The sequence below is a fragment of the Solenopsis invicta genome, chromosome 14 (genome assembly GCF_016802725.1).
Source record: "Solenopsis invicta isolate M01_SB chromosome 14, UNIL_Sinv_3.0, whole genome shotgun sequence".
Classification (NCBI taxonomy): Eukaryota; Metazoa; Arthropoda; class Insecta; order Hymenoptera; family Formicidae; genus Solenopsis; species Solenopsis invicta.
Window position 1 is genome coordinate 4,638,979 of NC_052677.1, and position 18,011 is coordinate 4,656,989.

Sequence of the window (18,011 nt, forward strand, 5' to 3'; positions counted from 1 at the left end):
CGAAGACATTGCAGAAACATAAATAAACAATATGCCTGCAACATCGCATGGCATATGCCAGTAATATTCCGGAAACATTGCAATATCATAATTTTTTAATAAAGTAGTGGCAATAAAGAGCCGAAGCAGAATATTCGCGTATAATAATATATTAATTTAACTCATCCATAATTATTCATCCGCATTTAGCAAACTAAGGTCGGGCGACGTTACTAAATTTTCCGCTGAATCTTTACATTCCCTAACAGTACAACCGTCCATATATACTGTTTGTTTTCTGTTCCTGAACTCCCTGAATTAGTGTGCATTTAAAGTGAAATAGATATATATTTGAAAGTTAGTAAAAACAAGAAGGAACGTTTCAGTGCAGTCTAGTGCAGGAATAGAAAACAAGCCTATAGACTGTAAGTCGATTCATCTAAGTCAGGCTTTCAAAGTTGACTGCAAATTGATTTTGCATAGACGTCTGCAGACATCCTTCAAATGTTAACTCTAATGGCTCTGGCAGACCAGCGCGATTTGCGACACGCGACGCGCGATTATCCAATAGGCGTACGTCTTTTCAAAAAATTGTAAACGCCTATTGGATAATCGCGCGTCGCGTGTCGCAAATCGCGCTGGTCTGCCAGAGCCATAAGACGTCTAGAAAAAGGCCTGCGGTCCCGTGGTGCTGTGTGCATCATAGTATTGTTAAGAAACATAAATATTTATATCAATAGATGAAATAGGTGGGAGGGTTCCGATAACGCACATCCCGATAGCCCACCAACCAATCATCTTGATTTATCTAACCCAACCTACGGAAAATCTCTAGGCATCTGCCATTGTGAGTGGTTTGTGTGCTATCGGGATGTGCGCTATCGGGAGCCGCCGGAAGTAGGTCCATAAATGAAAAAACCTCGATTTACATCCCAATGAACAAACAATATTTTTTAATTGTTTTTTAATAAAAATTTTTTTATTCTTAATTTAATTATTGTATTATATTGATATATATTTTCTAATTGCATCTTATTTACACAAATAACAGAAAAGTTATTCCAGATGCTATTCTGCATTTGCAAAATTAGTAAAAAAAACTATAATTTTATATCTGTTTATATAAATTTTGTGCTTTAATTATACACATTTCATTTTTTAGATAACATATATTGACCTGATCTACCAGTTATATACACATATCAGCATAAAGATGTTCACAGGTCATCATGAAGAATCAGTTCGCAGCGATCACGGAGGTCAAGCAACGTTCACCGGAGTCGCGACTTGGATGGGTGACCGCTTGGAAATTTCCGAAAAAATATTTCCGAGATTTTTTTTGCGAAAAATTTTTTTTAAAATATTACACAAATATTGTTTTGTTTATTGGAATTATGTGATGTAATAATATTTATGTGAATATTTTGGAAAAATGGGATGTTTCAATGCAATATTTCAAAAAGCGGACATCTTAATGTTGCTGCAATCTTCCAGCAATGTTGCAACTATATTTCGCAATCAAAATGCAATATTAGTCGTTTCATTAATCATGAACTGCGAGTATGTAGAAAGTGGTGACTTCTCAGTTTGGAAAATTTCCCCATGGACAGAATCAAAGTCCTTGAGTGTACACCCAAGGACTTTGATTCTGTCCATGGGGAAATTTTCCAAACTAAGAAGTCGCTATCTTTCTACATACTTACATTTCATGATTAACGTAAAGACCAATAAGCTTTAGTCGTTTCATTAATCATGAACTGCAAGTATGAAGAAAGTAGTGACTTCTTAGTTTGGAAAATTTCCCCATGGACAGAATCAAAGTCCTTGGGTGTACATACAGGCTGTGTTCCGTTTTTACTGGCAGTACTGAAAATTTATAGTTCACGTCACATATACTATACATTTTCAGTACTGGCAGTTAATATCGGAATACAGCCACAGTCGTTTTCATTATAGTTGCGACACTTTTTTTTGGATGCATTTCTAAACGCGCAACTCTAACAAGAGATGAGAACGACTGTAGTTGCGGAGGTTAGCGCGAAATGTCAAACGTTGGTATACAAGGTGTCGCAAATAAAATTTGGGTACCTTGGAGGAAATATAAGATAAGTATACTCGCAAATATTTTTCAAATAGATTTTTTAAAAAAATGTTCGCACATTTTCCGTATTTGATCGGTTTTGGTCTAATTGAGCTTTATATATTCGTCATTACAGCAACGATGAGCTGAGATGCTTAGATGTAGTTAAATAAATTATAACTACAACAAATATAAAAAATGAAAATTTTAAATATTTGTTACAGTTATAATTATAATTTATTTAACTACATCTAAGCATCTCAGATCATCGTTGTTGTAACAACGAATTTATAAAGCTCAATCAGACCAAAGTCGATACGGAAAATGTGTTATTTATTAATTAAAGCTAACTTTTTCTTATTTTTAGAAGGAGTAGAAGACACAAAGATGATACTGAAAGAAAGGTAAATAAGATTTTTGTTTAATTACGTAAGACGTAAGAAAAATTTTGTAATAAATATACAATTTATTATTTGCATAGGTATCACTTTAATTCTGGTCCATTGATGCAACAAGCACGTAACATTTTGAAACAGATGGATGGTAAAGTGATGAAGAATGAATTTGATATTCAAATTCTTGATTTATTGGCGAGTTCTTGGCCAGACAGACCACCAGTTGAGAAAAGCTGGGATTATTGAAGGTAATATTATTTTAAAGTATGCGGCTCTTTATATTTTATTATAATATTTATCTATTGCATTATTTCTTAAAAAGATATAAAGACTGGTTTATCAGAAGAAGGGAAAGCTACCTTACTCACGAAAATGTCTTTGGAAAAAGGGAAGCCATATCCTGTCACATAGAAGATACAATATTCGTTGCACCACCGAACTTATGACAAGTGATTTATTTATTCCAATTATGTTTGCACCCATTGCTTGTGCGACAGCATTGAAAATATTACATTCTCCATGGAGGTAAAAAATGATTATTTCAGTGTAATCTTTAGCTTTATATATATATATATATATATATATATATACAGGGTGTTTCAGACCACCCGTACACCCCTTTTCTCTTCGCAGGATTAGGAACAATCAAAAATATGTTCAGACGAAAGTTGTAGGGTTTCAAAAGATCTATTCAATGATCTTATCAGTTTGATCTTGGATGGCGTCGCCAAGGTCAGATCGAAATCACATTAAGTTTTTTAAATGGAACACCCTATTTTTGATTCCAGAATCTAATAGCTGGTGTCAAGACCTTTCCAAAACACTATAAGAATGTTTATTTTCTTTGACTACTTTCCGAGTTGTGCGGCTTGAAAGTTACACTACCGCCAGCATCAGCATTACTCAAGATGTACCATGTGGTGGTTACTTAGTCGGATTTAATCTTGTGTGTGGGTGTGTGCATACGTGCATGCGTATGTGTATGGGGGAAGAAAAGGGGAGTCAAAGTTTTATGTACTCTGCTTTTGTTTATTAACTGGATTGATTATGTTTGATGATCAATCATGTCCAGATTGACTGTATGCATTTTCCCGTGCTTAGCATTATCCAGAATGAACAACGTGGACATGACGAGAATTTCATCCCATTGGGGTGCTTGATTCACGTGAGTCCCCTTGCCTCTCACGTTTGGGGTGCTTGATTCACGTGAGTCCCCTTGCCTCTCACGTTTGGGGTGCTTGATTCACGTGAGTCCCCTTGCCTCTCACGTTTGGGGTGCTTGATTCACGTGAGTCCCCTTGCCTCTCACGTTTGGGGTGCTTGATTCACATGAGTCCCCTTGCCTCTCACGTTTGGGGTGCTTGATTTACGTGAGTCCCCTTGCCACTCACGTTTGGGGTGCTTGATTCACGTGTGTCCCCTTGCCTCTCACGTTCGGGAATGAATGAGTGTATGTTTTGTTAAGCGACTAAATGTTCAAAGTGAGCACCATTCTCTGCGATGCAAGCATCAACTCTATTTTGAAAATCATTGGTTGCTCGAAGAATTTCCTCGGCACGTAAGGATCGAATTGCTTCACTTATTCTACGAATCATATTATCCCTCGTAGTCGGACGTTCATGATAGACCAAGTTTTTTATCCTTCCCCAGAAATAATAATCAAGGACGGTGAGATCTGGTGATTGGGGTGGATAATTGATTGGACCGTATTTGCCTATCCACTTGTCGGGGAACATAGTATTTAATGCCGCACGAGCAACTCTCGATGTATGAGACGGACATGCATCTTGTTGGAACCACATGTTCAGGCGCAATTGCAGAGGAATATTTTCTAGTAAGACAGGAAGATCTGTCATTATCAAGGCGGAATATCTATCACCGTTTAGATTTTCGTCAAAGAAAACAGGACCTATGATTTGACTTCCAATAATTCCACACCAAACATTGACTTTCCAAATGGTTTGATGATCTACTTCTCTCAACCAGTGAGGATTATTTTGTGCCCAATAACGAGAGTTCCAAGTATTAACAGATCCATCACTTTTAAGTGTACATTCGTCAGAAAATAAAATTTTCAAGTGGAAATCAAGTGGTTGCTGTCTTATAAAGTTGCAAAATACAAGTCTCTGTCTAATATCGTTATAATTCAACGCTTGATGAACAGACATTCTGTAAGGGTGAAATTTGTTATTTTTTAGAATGCGCCAAACACTGATTTTACTAACACCAGAATCTTGTTCTCGTCGTCTTAAAGAATCATAAGGGTTTAATTCTGTCGATGCAAGAATTTCCACTGTTCTTTCATCCATAATCGGACGACGAATTTGTGTACCTTTGTTATGTTGAGGCTGAACGACACCTTTAATTTTGATTCGTTTAGCCAAACGTGAAAAAACATTTCGCGAGTGAGGAGTCCGATCAGGATAACGTTCCCGCCACAATCTTTCCGCTGCAATGAATGTACCTCGACACTCACCTAAAATTAGCAGCATATCATATGCTTCTTCATTGGAATAGGACATGGCTAAATAAACCTAGACTAATAAAGAGGGTCGGATTTTTGTTGCGCGATTGATACTGATATGACGGTTATTGAAGACGTAGGTGACAAGTTTGAGAGAGTTATTGTCACTCGTGTTGAGTTGAGTCACAATAGCGTTGTGGTGAATACATCTCTACTACATCCTATGCAAATAACAATATGTATAAAATCACGAGTTAGACATCGTTACGCAGAAAGCCGCGCTCGTTATTGCTCGTGTGCTACCGTTAAAGTAATAATGTAATTACATAATATTATGACATACATATGTATGTGACTATCTACGGTCGCGACAGCTAACTTTCACGATTTTTCATGATCTGTTTTTGTTGGCCCGGCTAGCGTGTTTACTTTCTTTGTGTCGGCTGCACGGCTTTCTGCGTAACGCGTGATTTTATATTGTTATTTACATGGTGTTGGCGGTAGTGTAACTTTCAAGCCGCACAACTCGGAAAGTAGTCAACGAAAATAAACTTTCTTGTAGTGTTTTGGAAAGGTCTTGACACCAGCTATTAGATTCTGGAATCGAAAATAGGGTGTTTCATTTAAAAAACTTAATGTGATTTCGATCTGACCTTGGCGACGCCATCCAAGGTCAAACTGATAAGATCATTGAATAGATCTTTTGAAACCCTACAACTTTCGTCTGAACATATTTTTGATTGGTCCTAATCCTGCGAAGAGAAAAGGGGTGTACGGATGGTCTGAAACACCCTGTATATATATATATATATATATATATTTTTTTTTTTCTTTTCCTAACTTAATACATGCGTTGTTTCTAGGTGAATTAATTTGGCGTCAACAATGTGCGAGATTTAATACCAAATGGACAATAATACCATTATTGTTACGGAAAAGACCAAACTTGAATATATTAGGCTCATGTGTCAAATGAAAATGACTGGAGCTATTTGTAAGCAGTAAGTAAATTTTCCAAAATTAAGTAGAAAGATATTGTTTGCTTTAACTATTTGTTTAATTACGTTTTCACATTCTACTTTATTTTTATATTTTAAATCTTTCTAACTACAGGTCTATTCTTGGAAGGATTTTATGATATTATGCTTAAACGACCAATTTTCATATTTAATGAACAAGAACTTGAACTATTGATCAGTGGCTTGCCTACTGTAAATATCTTAAAGGAGGATCTTAAAGCAAATATTGAGTATCATAAATACACTGCTACATTTTTATAGGTACGTTTTGATATTTTGTATTAGCTCAAGTTTAAAAGACTTGAATTATACCATCTTTTTTCCACTCACAGATTCAATGGTTCTGCTGCATTGCGAGGTTTTAATCAAGCGGATTGTTCGAAGTTCTTACAATTCATCACTGGTACATCTAAAGTGCCGTTACAAGGTTTTGCTGCGTTAAAAGGCATGAACGGCATACAAAAGTTCTAAATTCACAGAGAAGACAAGTTGACAGACAGGCTTTCATTTGCACATATTTGGTAAATATATGAAAAAAGAAATTGTTTTAATACCTTGTCATATGTGTGTATAAGTTAAAATTAAATTGATATAAAATTACAAGACTAAAATTGTATTTTTTAATTGCAGTTTCAATCAACTAGATTTGCCAGTGTACGAGACGTATGATAAACTCTGAACAAATCTACTCAAGTCGACTTACGAATGCACCAAAGAATTTGGATTTGCATAAGCTTACCAGAATTTGCTCCTGTACAATTTCGATTTCATGCGTTCAATCGATGATATTCTAGAGACCAAACTTATGGTTGGATCTTTACAGCCAGTGATAACATTCCGGACGTGCAATGGCCTATTGCTTGCAAAATTTTTAACGTGCTTACAAAAATTGTTATACGCAATGCTATTTGTAAAACTATCTTGTGAACGTAGCGAATCACAGTGCTCTAATTGCTATAATATGTATTATTACACTTATACGATTTTATAAATACGAAATATATATTTTCATTTTATCATACACATTAACTCTCATGTAATTAATGGACAATAATTTATTCGTTAATATATACGCTAATAAATACGCTGATTTTAAAATGCAGTATATTACATTTCTTTTCATCCTTTTTATTTCTTACAATAAATTAATTAACTATTACAGTTATGTGTATGAATCTTATCTTTAAAAGAAATCGGAGCTACCTTGTGCATCAAAGTGACTTTGTAAGAAGAGAAGCAAGATCCTGCAAACACAAATATTAAATTACATGGTTCCTATTTATGAATCATGTATGATGAATTAATAGGTAGAAAATGATAATCTTTTTTTAAAGATTTATAGATTAAATAGATATTAATAATCTATTTAGTAATAATACTAACATTAATCCATTATTGTTATTGAAAACTTAAGCTATACGCGTTATTGTGGCTGTGTTCCGATATAACTGCCAGTACTGGCAGTGGTGAAAAATCCGTTCCGTTAATGGTACGCAGCGCACTGCGACAGCATCTAGTAACATCAATGACGTCATGAATGGTAGCCATATTGCCACTGTGACTACTGCAGCTTCCAAGGTGAGGTAGCTACAGTGCAATATGGCTACTGCAATGCTGGGGGTCTATTATGTAACATTTCCCCTAGGGCGGAAACGTGAAAAGTGAAAAGTTTCACGTGAACTGCACGATCATGTACGAGGTGTGTTCAAAAAGTATCGCGAATTTTGAATTTTCGCGGGTTACGTATATTCGAATTTCGATCTTTTTGTGGCGTTATGTTGGTACTCATGTCTCTCACTTATGCCGACAAGCTCGGCCATTTTGAATGTTTACTTAATTGTTGACAGCTGCTTTGCTTGCACGTGTTTTGGATCGTCTTCGATTTTTACCTATTCAAAAAAATGGATCAAAGAACCTGTATCAAATTTTGTGTGAAAAACGAAATTAAGTGTGCGGATGCATTCCGAATGTTGACTGTGGCATACGGAGAAGCTACCTTGGACCGAAGCAACGTTTATCGGTGGTACAAAATGTTCTCAGAAGGCCGAGAAGATGTGAACGACGAAGAGCGTGCCGGACGCCCGAGCACTTCAACAACAGACAAAAAATTAATGAAGTGGAGAAAATGGTATTGGCCAATCGTCGAATCACCGTTAGAGAAGTTGCTGAGGACCTAAACATATCGATTGGCTCGTGCCATTCGATTTTTATCAATGATTTGGGCATGAGACGGGTCGCCGCGAAATTCGTACCAAAATTGCTCAATTGCGACCAAAAACAGCATTGCATGAACATTGCTAATGAGATGTTGGACTCTGTCCGCGACGACCCAAATTTGCTCCAGAGGGTCATAACTGGTGACGAATCGTGGGTTTATGGTTATGACGTGGAAACCAAAGCTCAATCATCTCAATGGAAGCTGCCGCACGAACCAAGACCGAAAAAAGCGCGCCAAGTTCGGTCGAATGTGAAAGTTTTGCTGACAGTTTTCTTCGATTGCAGGGGCGTGGTGCATCATGAGTTCTTGCCACAGGGTAGAACGGTCAATAAGGAATATTACCTGCAAGTTATGCGCAATTTGCTCGAAGCAATCCGCCAGAAACGCCCGGATTTGTGGAAGAACAAAAATTGGCTTTTGCACCACGATAACGCCCCTGCTCACACATCGTTGCTTGTGCGCGACTTTTTGGCCAAAAACAACACACTAATGATGCCGCAGCCACCGTATTACCCAGATCTGGCCCCCTGTGACTTTTTCTTGTTCCCTAAACTGAAGAGGCCCATGAAAGGACGACGTTACGCTACGCTTGACGAGATAAAGACGGCATCGAAGGAGGAGCTGAACAAGATAAAAAAAAATGATTTTTTGAAGTGCTTCGAAGATTGGAAAAACCGTTGGCACAAGTGTATAATATCTCATGGGGATTACTTTGAAGGGGACAAAATAGATATTCATGAATAAATAAATAATTTTTGAAAAAACACAAAATTCGCGATACTTTTTGAACACACCTCGTACACCCAAGGACTTTGATTCTGTCCATGGGGAAATTTTCCAAACTAAGAAGTCACCACTTTCTACATACTCGCAGTTCATGATTAATGAAACGACTAGAGTTTATTGGTCGTTACGTTAATCATGAATTGCGAGTATGTAGAAAGTAGTGACTTCTTAGTTTGGAAAATTTCCTCATGGACAGAATCAAAGTCCTTGAGTGTACACCCAAGGACTTTGATTCTGTCCATGGGGAAATTTTCCAAACTGAGAAGTCACCATTTTCTACATACTCGCAGTTCATGATTAATGAAACAACTAGAGCTTATTGTCTGTTACGGTAATCATAAACTGTAAGTATGTAGAAAGATAGCGACTTTTCAGTTTGAAAAATTTCCCCATGGACAGAATCAAAGTCCTTGGGTGTACGATTCCACGGAATCATGTAACTCACTTATGAGCGGAAATATGAACTTTTTCACGTGAACTTTTTCGCCATCAGCCGTGATGGCGAAAAGGTGAAAATTTAGGGAATTAATAAATTGTATGTATTTTGAAATAAGAATGAAAGTGTGGTAACAGTGTGGTAACAGTTTGAAGAGGTATTATTGAAGAGGTTAACCTTTTTGGTATTGCATTGCGTTGATAGGATAAAGTAATACATACATAAATAAAAATAATGCTTTCGTGATGTAATTAGGTTTGATATTTATATTTGACAAATTGATATTTTGATAATTATATAGAATGAGGTTTCATCAAATGCAAATTTAGATAAAAATATACTTTAAACGCGTTTTGATACATAATGATATAAGAAAGGTGCGCCTTGTGAAATAGAATATTAATCAATCATGTAAGTGTTTATAACTTATAAATTTGGAAAATACATGTGTGAGCCGTGAATTCAGTTTTGATCAAGGTCCGTATTCTAAATTATTCAATATTTTTTAATTAAACAAAGTTAAATTTAATGACTAATAAAATTAATTTATTTTAAAATTTGCACACATAAAAAACTAATTAAAATTAATTTTGAAAAACAATGCTTGAATTAAATTACAATGTAATTTTGAGTATTAGATTACTACATAATAAAATAGTTGTTACAATATATGGATCATTAAAAATAAATGTAATATATATTATATTTGTAAATTAAGTTTATGCAATATAACTAAGAAATATTGCTATTTATTTATGAATATTCTTTTTACAATTTTTTTTTATATAATAAAATTTTTACAGTAAAAGTTATATTGTAAAAGCAGGTAGAAACATTTTTCACGATCGCTTGATAGTTGCAATGACAGAGCCTCTAATGGTGAATTTCGGAACGCAAACTAAACTTCCGCGCATTATTCATACATAAGGCTTGTTTTCTATTCCTGCACTAGACTGCACTGGAACGTTCCATCTTGCTTTCACTAACTTTCAAATATATATCTATTTCATTTTAAGTACACACTAATTCAGGGAGTTCAGGAACAGAAAACAAACGGATAATCGCTGTGCGTGAAAAGATTCACGTGAACTCTCTATGAGTGAAAAATGAAAAATGAAAAGTGAAAAGTGAAACGTGAAAAGTTCCACGTGAAATTACATGATTGACCCCCTGTTCCGAAATACGATGCTATAGCAGTGCTGACAGTAATGCAGTAATATTGGAACAATTGTAACAGTGTACTGTCATGACGTCACATTTACTGCACTGCCAGTAAAAACGGAACACAGCCTGTGTATGTACACCCATAGAATTTGATTCTGTCCATAGGGAAATTTTCCAAACTAAGAAGTCGCTATCTTTCTACATACTTACAGTTTATGATTAACGTAACGACTAATAAGCTCTAGTCCTCATACAGCACAGAAAATTGCAGCAATATTGCAATGTTGCAGATTGCAATGCAATATTACGGAGACATTGCAGAAACATAAATTAACAATATGCCTGCAACATTGCATGGCATATGCTAGTAATATTCCGGAAACATTGCAATATCATAATTTTTTAATAAAGTAGTGGCAATAAAGAACCAAAGCAAAATATTTGCGTATATTAATATATTAATTTAACACATCCATAATTATTCATCCGTAATTATTCATTATTTAGCAAACTAAGGTCGGGCGACGTTACTAAATTTTCCGCTGAATCTCTACATTCCCTAACAGTACAACTGTCCATATATCGACTGTAAGTTGACTCATTCAAGTCAGGCTTTCAAAGTTCACTGCAAATCGACTTTGCATAGACGTCTGCAGACATCCTTCAATTGTTGACTCTAAAACGTCTAGAAAAAGGCAGTCCCCTACGGTCCCGTAGTGCTGTGTGCATCATAGTATTATTAAGAAACATAAATATTTATATCAATAGACAAAATAGATTCATATATGAAGAAACTTTGATCTACAGCCTAATGAACAAACAATATTTTTTAATTGTTTTTTTAATAAAAATTTTTTCATATTTAATTTAATTATTGTATTATAATGATATATATTTTTTAATTACATTCTTATTTAAACAAATAACAAAAAAATTATTTTAAATGTTATTCTGCATTTGCAAAATTAGTAAAAAAAATTATAATTTTATGTTTGTTTATATAAATATTGTGCTTTAATTATACATATTTCATTTTTTCAATAACGTATATTATCCTGACCAATTATACACACATATAGTGTTTACATAAAGTGTTCACAGGTCATCATGAGGGATCAATTCGCAGCGATCACGGAAGTCAAGCAACGTTCACCAGAGTCGCAACTTGGATGGGTGACCGCTTGGAAATTTCCGAAAAAGATTCCCGAGATTTTTTTTGCGAAAAATGTTTTTTAAAATGTTACACAAATATTGTCTTGTTCATTGGAATTATGTGGTGTAATAATATTTATGTGAATATTTTGGAAAAATGGGATGTTTTAACGCAATATTTCAAAAAACGGACATCTTAATATTGTTGCAATCTTCCAGCAATGTTGCAGCAATGTTTTGCAATCAAAATGCAATATTACAATGTTTCAATAAAATCATTCTGCAATGTTCCTGCAATCTCTCTGTGCTGTATGGATCGTTACATTTATCATGAACTGCGAGTATATAGAAAGATAGTGTTTTCTCAGTAGAGAAAATTTCCCCATGGACAGAATCAAAGTCTTTGGGTGTACACCCAAGGACTTTGATTCTGTCCATGGGGAAATTTTCCAAACTGAGAAGTCGCTATCTTTCTACATACTTACAGTTCATGATTAACGTTACGACCAATAAGCTCTAGAGTCCTATGTAGGGCCAGTTTCACAACTTAGTTTAACCGGAGTTTAAACCTTTAAACTTGGTTTACGGTAAATATTGTGTCCCACAACTGTCTTAAACCTCGGTTAACGTTGTTAAACTGCGGTTAAAGTTGAACGGCGAAATTCGGGCGTTTAAGGTAGATAACCGAGGTTTAATACTGCAGCGCCACTGCTTTCAGTAATCTTTCGAGTATTGTACTTCATGGCTGATATCTCCACGGAATTGTAAAAAGGTTATGTTGCAAGATATGGCTCTGGAATATATGTTATCGTCATCTGACGATGAAGATTTTGTGCAAATAATAAATCGACGCCCGAGAATAATTAGAAGACGACCGTCATATTTTGAAGAATTTGATGACATTGATTTTTATGCTCGATTTCGCTTAACCAAGGAATCTGTTACTGCAGTCTAAGAGAAATCAAAGAAGAAATTTCTTATAAAACAGAACAGTAAAAATAGTTTTGTAATATTATTAAATTAGTACTTATAGATTACATACTATAATTACGATGACCATATGTGTTTTTCCAAAGAACAGTTTTTTTTTATTTCGAGTGGCTGTCTTTTAGATTTATTTATTTTTTTCAAAACTCAATTTTGTCTTTCATTCTAATCTGTTGTTCTTTATTTTATGAGAAATTTTTTTCTAATTAGTGTTCCAATGTTTAATGTACTTAATAAAGTGTAAATTTTTACAGTAACAATTGAATTTAATTGTTTAGTTCAAACTGATTTGGAAACATGTAAGAAGAAAACTTTAAAACTTTTAAATTTGTTCATTATTTTTTGCCTTGGTGTATAGAACCTGTAATATCTCATTCCCTACTCTTCGGTAACAACCAATCACACTACTTGTTCTAGAAGAAAGATAAGTCTGTTGAAGTTTCTTCGCATAGATTATAGGTTTACGTAACCTAGAGTTAAAATCTGGTTGTGAAACGCGATAGAAGTTTAACCGTGGCGTTAAACTTGACGGTAGTTCAACTAAGCTCGGGTTAAACCCAAAGTTGTGAAACTGGGCCATAGAGAGAGAAGCGACATCGAACCCCCACCACAACCTTCAGCATCCAATTGAGTCCTCCACCGCCATTTTGGGACCGCTCTAACGTCATCAAACACCATTCGTATCATTCTGCAACAGCTGTGTTCACAATATGGCTGCTCGCTTAGCCAATCAAGTATCAATCAGATTACCAATCAGAGCTTCGGACATCAATGTCGCTTCTCTCTTTATATAGGACTCTAATAAGCTCTAATCGTTTCATGAATCATGAACTGCAAATATGTAGAAAGTGGTGACTTCTTAGTTTGGAAAATTTCCCCATGGACAGAATCAAAGTCCTTGGGTGTACGATTCCACGGAATCATAGGCTTGTTTTCTATTCCTGCACTAGACTGCACTGGAACGTTCCATCTTGCTTTCACTAACTTTCAAATATATATCTATTTCATTTTAAGTACACACTAAGGCTGTGTTCCGTTTTTACTGGCAGTACTGAAAATTTATAGTTCATGTCACATATACTATACATTTTCAGTACTGGCAGTTAATATCGGAACACAGCCTAATTCAGGGAGTTCAGGAACAGAAAACAAACGGCATGTAACTCACTCATGAGCGGAAATATGAACTTTTTCACGTGAACTTTTTCGCCATCAGCCGTGATGGCAAAAAGGTGAAAATTTAGGCAATTAATAAATTGTATGTATTTTGAAATAAGAATGAAAGTGTGATAACAGTGTGGTAACAGTTTGAAGAGGTATTATTGAAGAGGTTAACTTTTTTGGTATTGCATTGCGTTGATAGGATAAAGTAATGTACAGTCGTGTTCATTATAGTTGCGACACTTTTTCTTTGATGGTTTTTGGAATGTAACCTTGCTCATCGAGCGGCGAACGTAATTGGCTGGATCCACAAGTAAGAACCAATCATGTCCTCAGCTCTCGTTATAGTTGCGCGTTCAGAAACGCATCTAAGAAAAAGTGTCGCAACTATAATGAACATGACTGTACAGTCGTGTTCATTATAGTTGCAACATTTTTTCTTCGATGGTTTTTGGAATGTAGTTTTGCTCATCGAGCGGTGAACGTAATTGGCTGGATCCACAAGTAAGAACCAATCATGTTCTCAGCTTTTGTTATAGATGCGCGTTCAGAAACGCATCTAAAGGTGCCTTTTCATGCGACGCTGAAACGCTCATTTTCCAGCGTCAAGAAATAACCTAACCTTACCATTATATGCCCAAAACTCATACGTATTTGGATCAACAAAAAATTCATCGAATATTCGGATACGTAAATGTTGGGCTGCTTCATTATTTAAACATGTTTCTTTACAATACCCACATTTCACGAGAAAATTCTAAAATTATATTAAGTGCACACTAATTCAAGAAGTTCAGGAACAGAAAACAAACGGTATGTATGGATAAAGGCGCAAGTTCACGCAGCGAATAAAAGCTGGCGTTTTACCCCCTCTCCATCAATTTGGCGAATCCAGCGAATAAACGCTCAAAGTTCGACACAGTTCAACTTTTAGCAACTAAACGCTGGCGTTTACCCCTTCTCCATCAATTTTCATCAATTTGGCAAATTCAGAGGATAAACGCTCAAAGTTCGACACAGTACAACTTTTAGCAAAACGACGCTGAAATTTAAATATTACATTCCAAATTAATTACCTTCCAAAAGTGAATATATAAGAAAAAAATTATGACTGAAAGGTTAAATCAATCGACATCATCTGAAAATACAAACGAAGTTAATATATATTATATACATATAGTAAGCATACTTTTAGGCTAGGTTGCTTTTTGTTTTTTATTTATGTTAGATAGCTTTATTTGTTATATTGTGTTAATAACTGTGTTTTTTATATTGTAGGAAATTCTGTTATACTTCTGTTATACCCTCATATACTTGTGGTGTGTGCAAAACAATTGTTTGTACCATACAAAAAAGTGAAAAAATATATCGGCACTCTTGTATGGAGGGATGAATGTTACATAGATAAAATTTCATATTATTTTTATCCTAAAAGCGGTAAATACATTAGTAACAATTTCGGCCCGATGCAAAAAAGAAACTGTGCTCATTATGATTTATCGGAGCTACCCAAAACTTTTTTTTTTATATCTATTTCTTTTTCTTTTTTTAACAAATACATTGCAGCAATTGCAGCAGTTATACGTCGTCTTCTAATTTCAATAATAACCGCCACTGTGCGTTTATAATATTTTACATACTCGATATATTGATTATAATATTCCAACTCCATTTTTGCGGTTATGTCAGATTATGTACTTAGCAATTGCTGCTTTTAACGCTGCTTTGCGTTGCGGTGGAGTTGGGTGGAGTAAGGGTAAAACGCCAGCTTTTATTCGCTACATGAAAAGTATAGAGGCGATAGCGTTTAGCTTTTTAACGCTGCTTAGCGTTGCGATTGAGTGGGGGTAAAACGCCAGCTTTTACTCGCTGCGTGAAATTGCACCTTAATGCGCGGAAGTTTAGGTTGCGTTCCGAAATTCACCTTTAGAGGCTCGAATCTGTTGTCGCAACTATCAAGCGGTCGTGAAAAAGGTTTCTACCTGCTTTTATAGTATAATTTTTACTGTAAAAATTAATTTATATAAAAAAAGAAATTGTAAAAAAATATATTCATAAATAAATAGCAATATTTCTTAGTTATATTGCATAAACTTATTTTACAAATATATTATATATTACATTTATTTTTGATGATCCATATATTGTAACAACTATTTTATTATGTAGTAATCTAATTCTAAAAATTACATTGTAATTTAATACAATGTTTTTCAAAAATAACTTTAATTTAGTTTTATATTTATGCAAATTTTAAAGTAAATTAATTTTATTAGTCATTAAATTTAACTTTGTTTAATTAAAAAATATTGAATAATTTAGAATACGGACTTTGATCAAAACTGAATTCTCCGCTCACACATGTATTTTCCAAATTTATAAGTTATAAACACTTACATGATTGATTAATATTCTGTTTCACAAGATGCACCTTTCTTATATCATTGTGTATCAAAACGCGTTAAAGTATATTTTTATCTCAATTTGCATTTGATGAAACCTCAGTCTATATAATTATCAAAATATTAATTGTCAAATATAAATATCAAACCTAATTATATCACAAAAGCATTATTTTTATTTATGTATGTACAGTCATGTTCATTATAGTTGCGACAGTTTTTCTTTGATGGTTTTTGGAATGTAGCCTTGCTCATCAAGCAGCAAACGTAATTGGTTGGATCCATAACTAAGAACCAATCATGTTCTTAGCTCTCGTTATAGTTGCGCGTTCAGAAACGCATCGAAGAAAAAGTGTCGCAACTATAATGAACACGACTGTACACTTAAGGACTTTGATTCTGTCCATGGGGAAATTTTTCAAACTGAGAAGTCACCACTTTCTACATACTCGCAGTTCATGATTAATGAAACGACTAGAGCTTATTGGTCGTTACGTTAATTATGAATTGTAAGTATGTAGAAAGATAGCGACTTCTCAGTTTGGAAAATTTCCCCATGGACAGATTCAAAGTCGCTGGGTGTACACCCAAGGACTTTGATTCTGTCCATGGGGAAATTTTCCAAACTGAGAAGTCACCACTTTCTTATACATATTCGCAGTTCATGATTAATGAAACGACTAGAGCTTATTGGTCGTTACGTTAATCATGAACTGTAAGTATGTAGAAAGATAGCGACTTCTTAGTTTGGAAAATTTCCCCATAGACAGAATCAAAGTCCTTGGGTGTACATACATACACCGTTTGTTTTCTGTTCCTGAACTCTCTAAATAAGTGTACACTTAAAATGAAATAGATAGATGTTTCAAAGTTAGCGAAAGCAAGAAGGAACGTTCCAGTGCAGTCTAGTGTAGGAATAGAAAACAAGCCTACAGTCGTGTTTATTGACCTTGTTTACACCGAGCACTTGATACGCGTACTAACTAGTAATTTTCTATTAAATTATCTTAATTTCAGCAATAAATTTAAAAAATAGTATATTAAGTTGGTACAATATGAATCAAGATAATTAAATATATGTATTATGTATACACGCATTGTCGACAGTAAGATAAATTAATAGAAAGTTACGAGTTAGTACGCGTATCAAGTGCTCGGTGTAAACTAGGCCATTATAGTTGCGACACTTTTTCTTAAGGTACCGTTTCATACGACGCTGAAACGCTCGACGCTCGTTTTGTTCGTGTTCACTCTATGTAATTTTATCTATGGTTGACGCTAAAATGTTCGTTTCTAACCAACTTTCCAGCGTCGGCAGTAGTTGACGGGGTTATTCATTATTGGAGATCCCTTTATTGATATAAATTTATTTGTGCAATTTTTTAGTTGAAAATTTTTGTTTGCCCTGGTTTCATCATGCAAAGCGAAGAAAGGGAGGTAAATTATTAAACATGAAGTAATACTTTGAATATCTGTATAATACAGTATGAGAATACATGTAAAATTTTTTGAGATTATACATGATTGAATTAATAAATATTAATTGAAATGAAATAGATATATATTTGAAAGTTAGTGAAAGCAAGAAGAAACGTTCCAGTGCAGTCTAGTACAGAAATAGAAAACAAGCCTATAATCGCTGTGCGTGAAAAGATTCACGTGAATTCTCTATGAGTGAAAAATGAAAAAATGAAAAGTGAAACGTGAAAAGTTCCACGTGAAATTACATGATTGATCCTCTGACGTATGTAAATCGAGCCATGGAAAT

General features: G+C 34.6%; 1 long non-coding RNA gene across 2 annotated transcripts; it reads left to right on the plus strand.

Annotated features, from left to right (window-relative positions):
* The first annotated feature begins 2,660 nt into the window (after positions 1-2,660).
* Positions 2,661-7,039, plus strand: LOC105207346. 2 transcript variants are annotated; one of them, XR_005576273.1, is made up of 6 exons: positions 2,661-2,702; positions 2,777-2,979; positions 5,782-5,919; positions 6,032-6,198; positions 6,270-6,458; positions 6,568-7,039. It is a non-coding gene; the product is annotated as an uncharacterized LOC105207346 (long non-coding RNA). The 2 variants fall into 2 exon arrangements; XR_005576272.1 differs by lacking the exon at positions 2,661-2,702 and having other exon boundaries at positions 2,712-2,979.
* Positions 7,040-18,011: the final 10,972 nt, after the last annotated feature.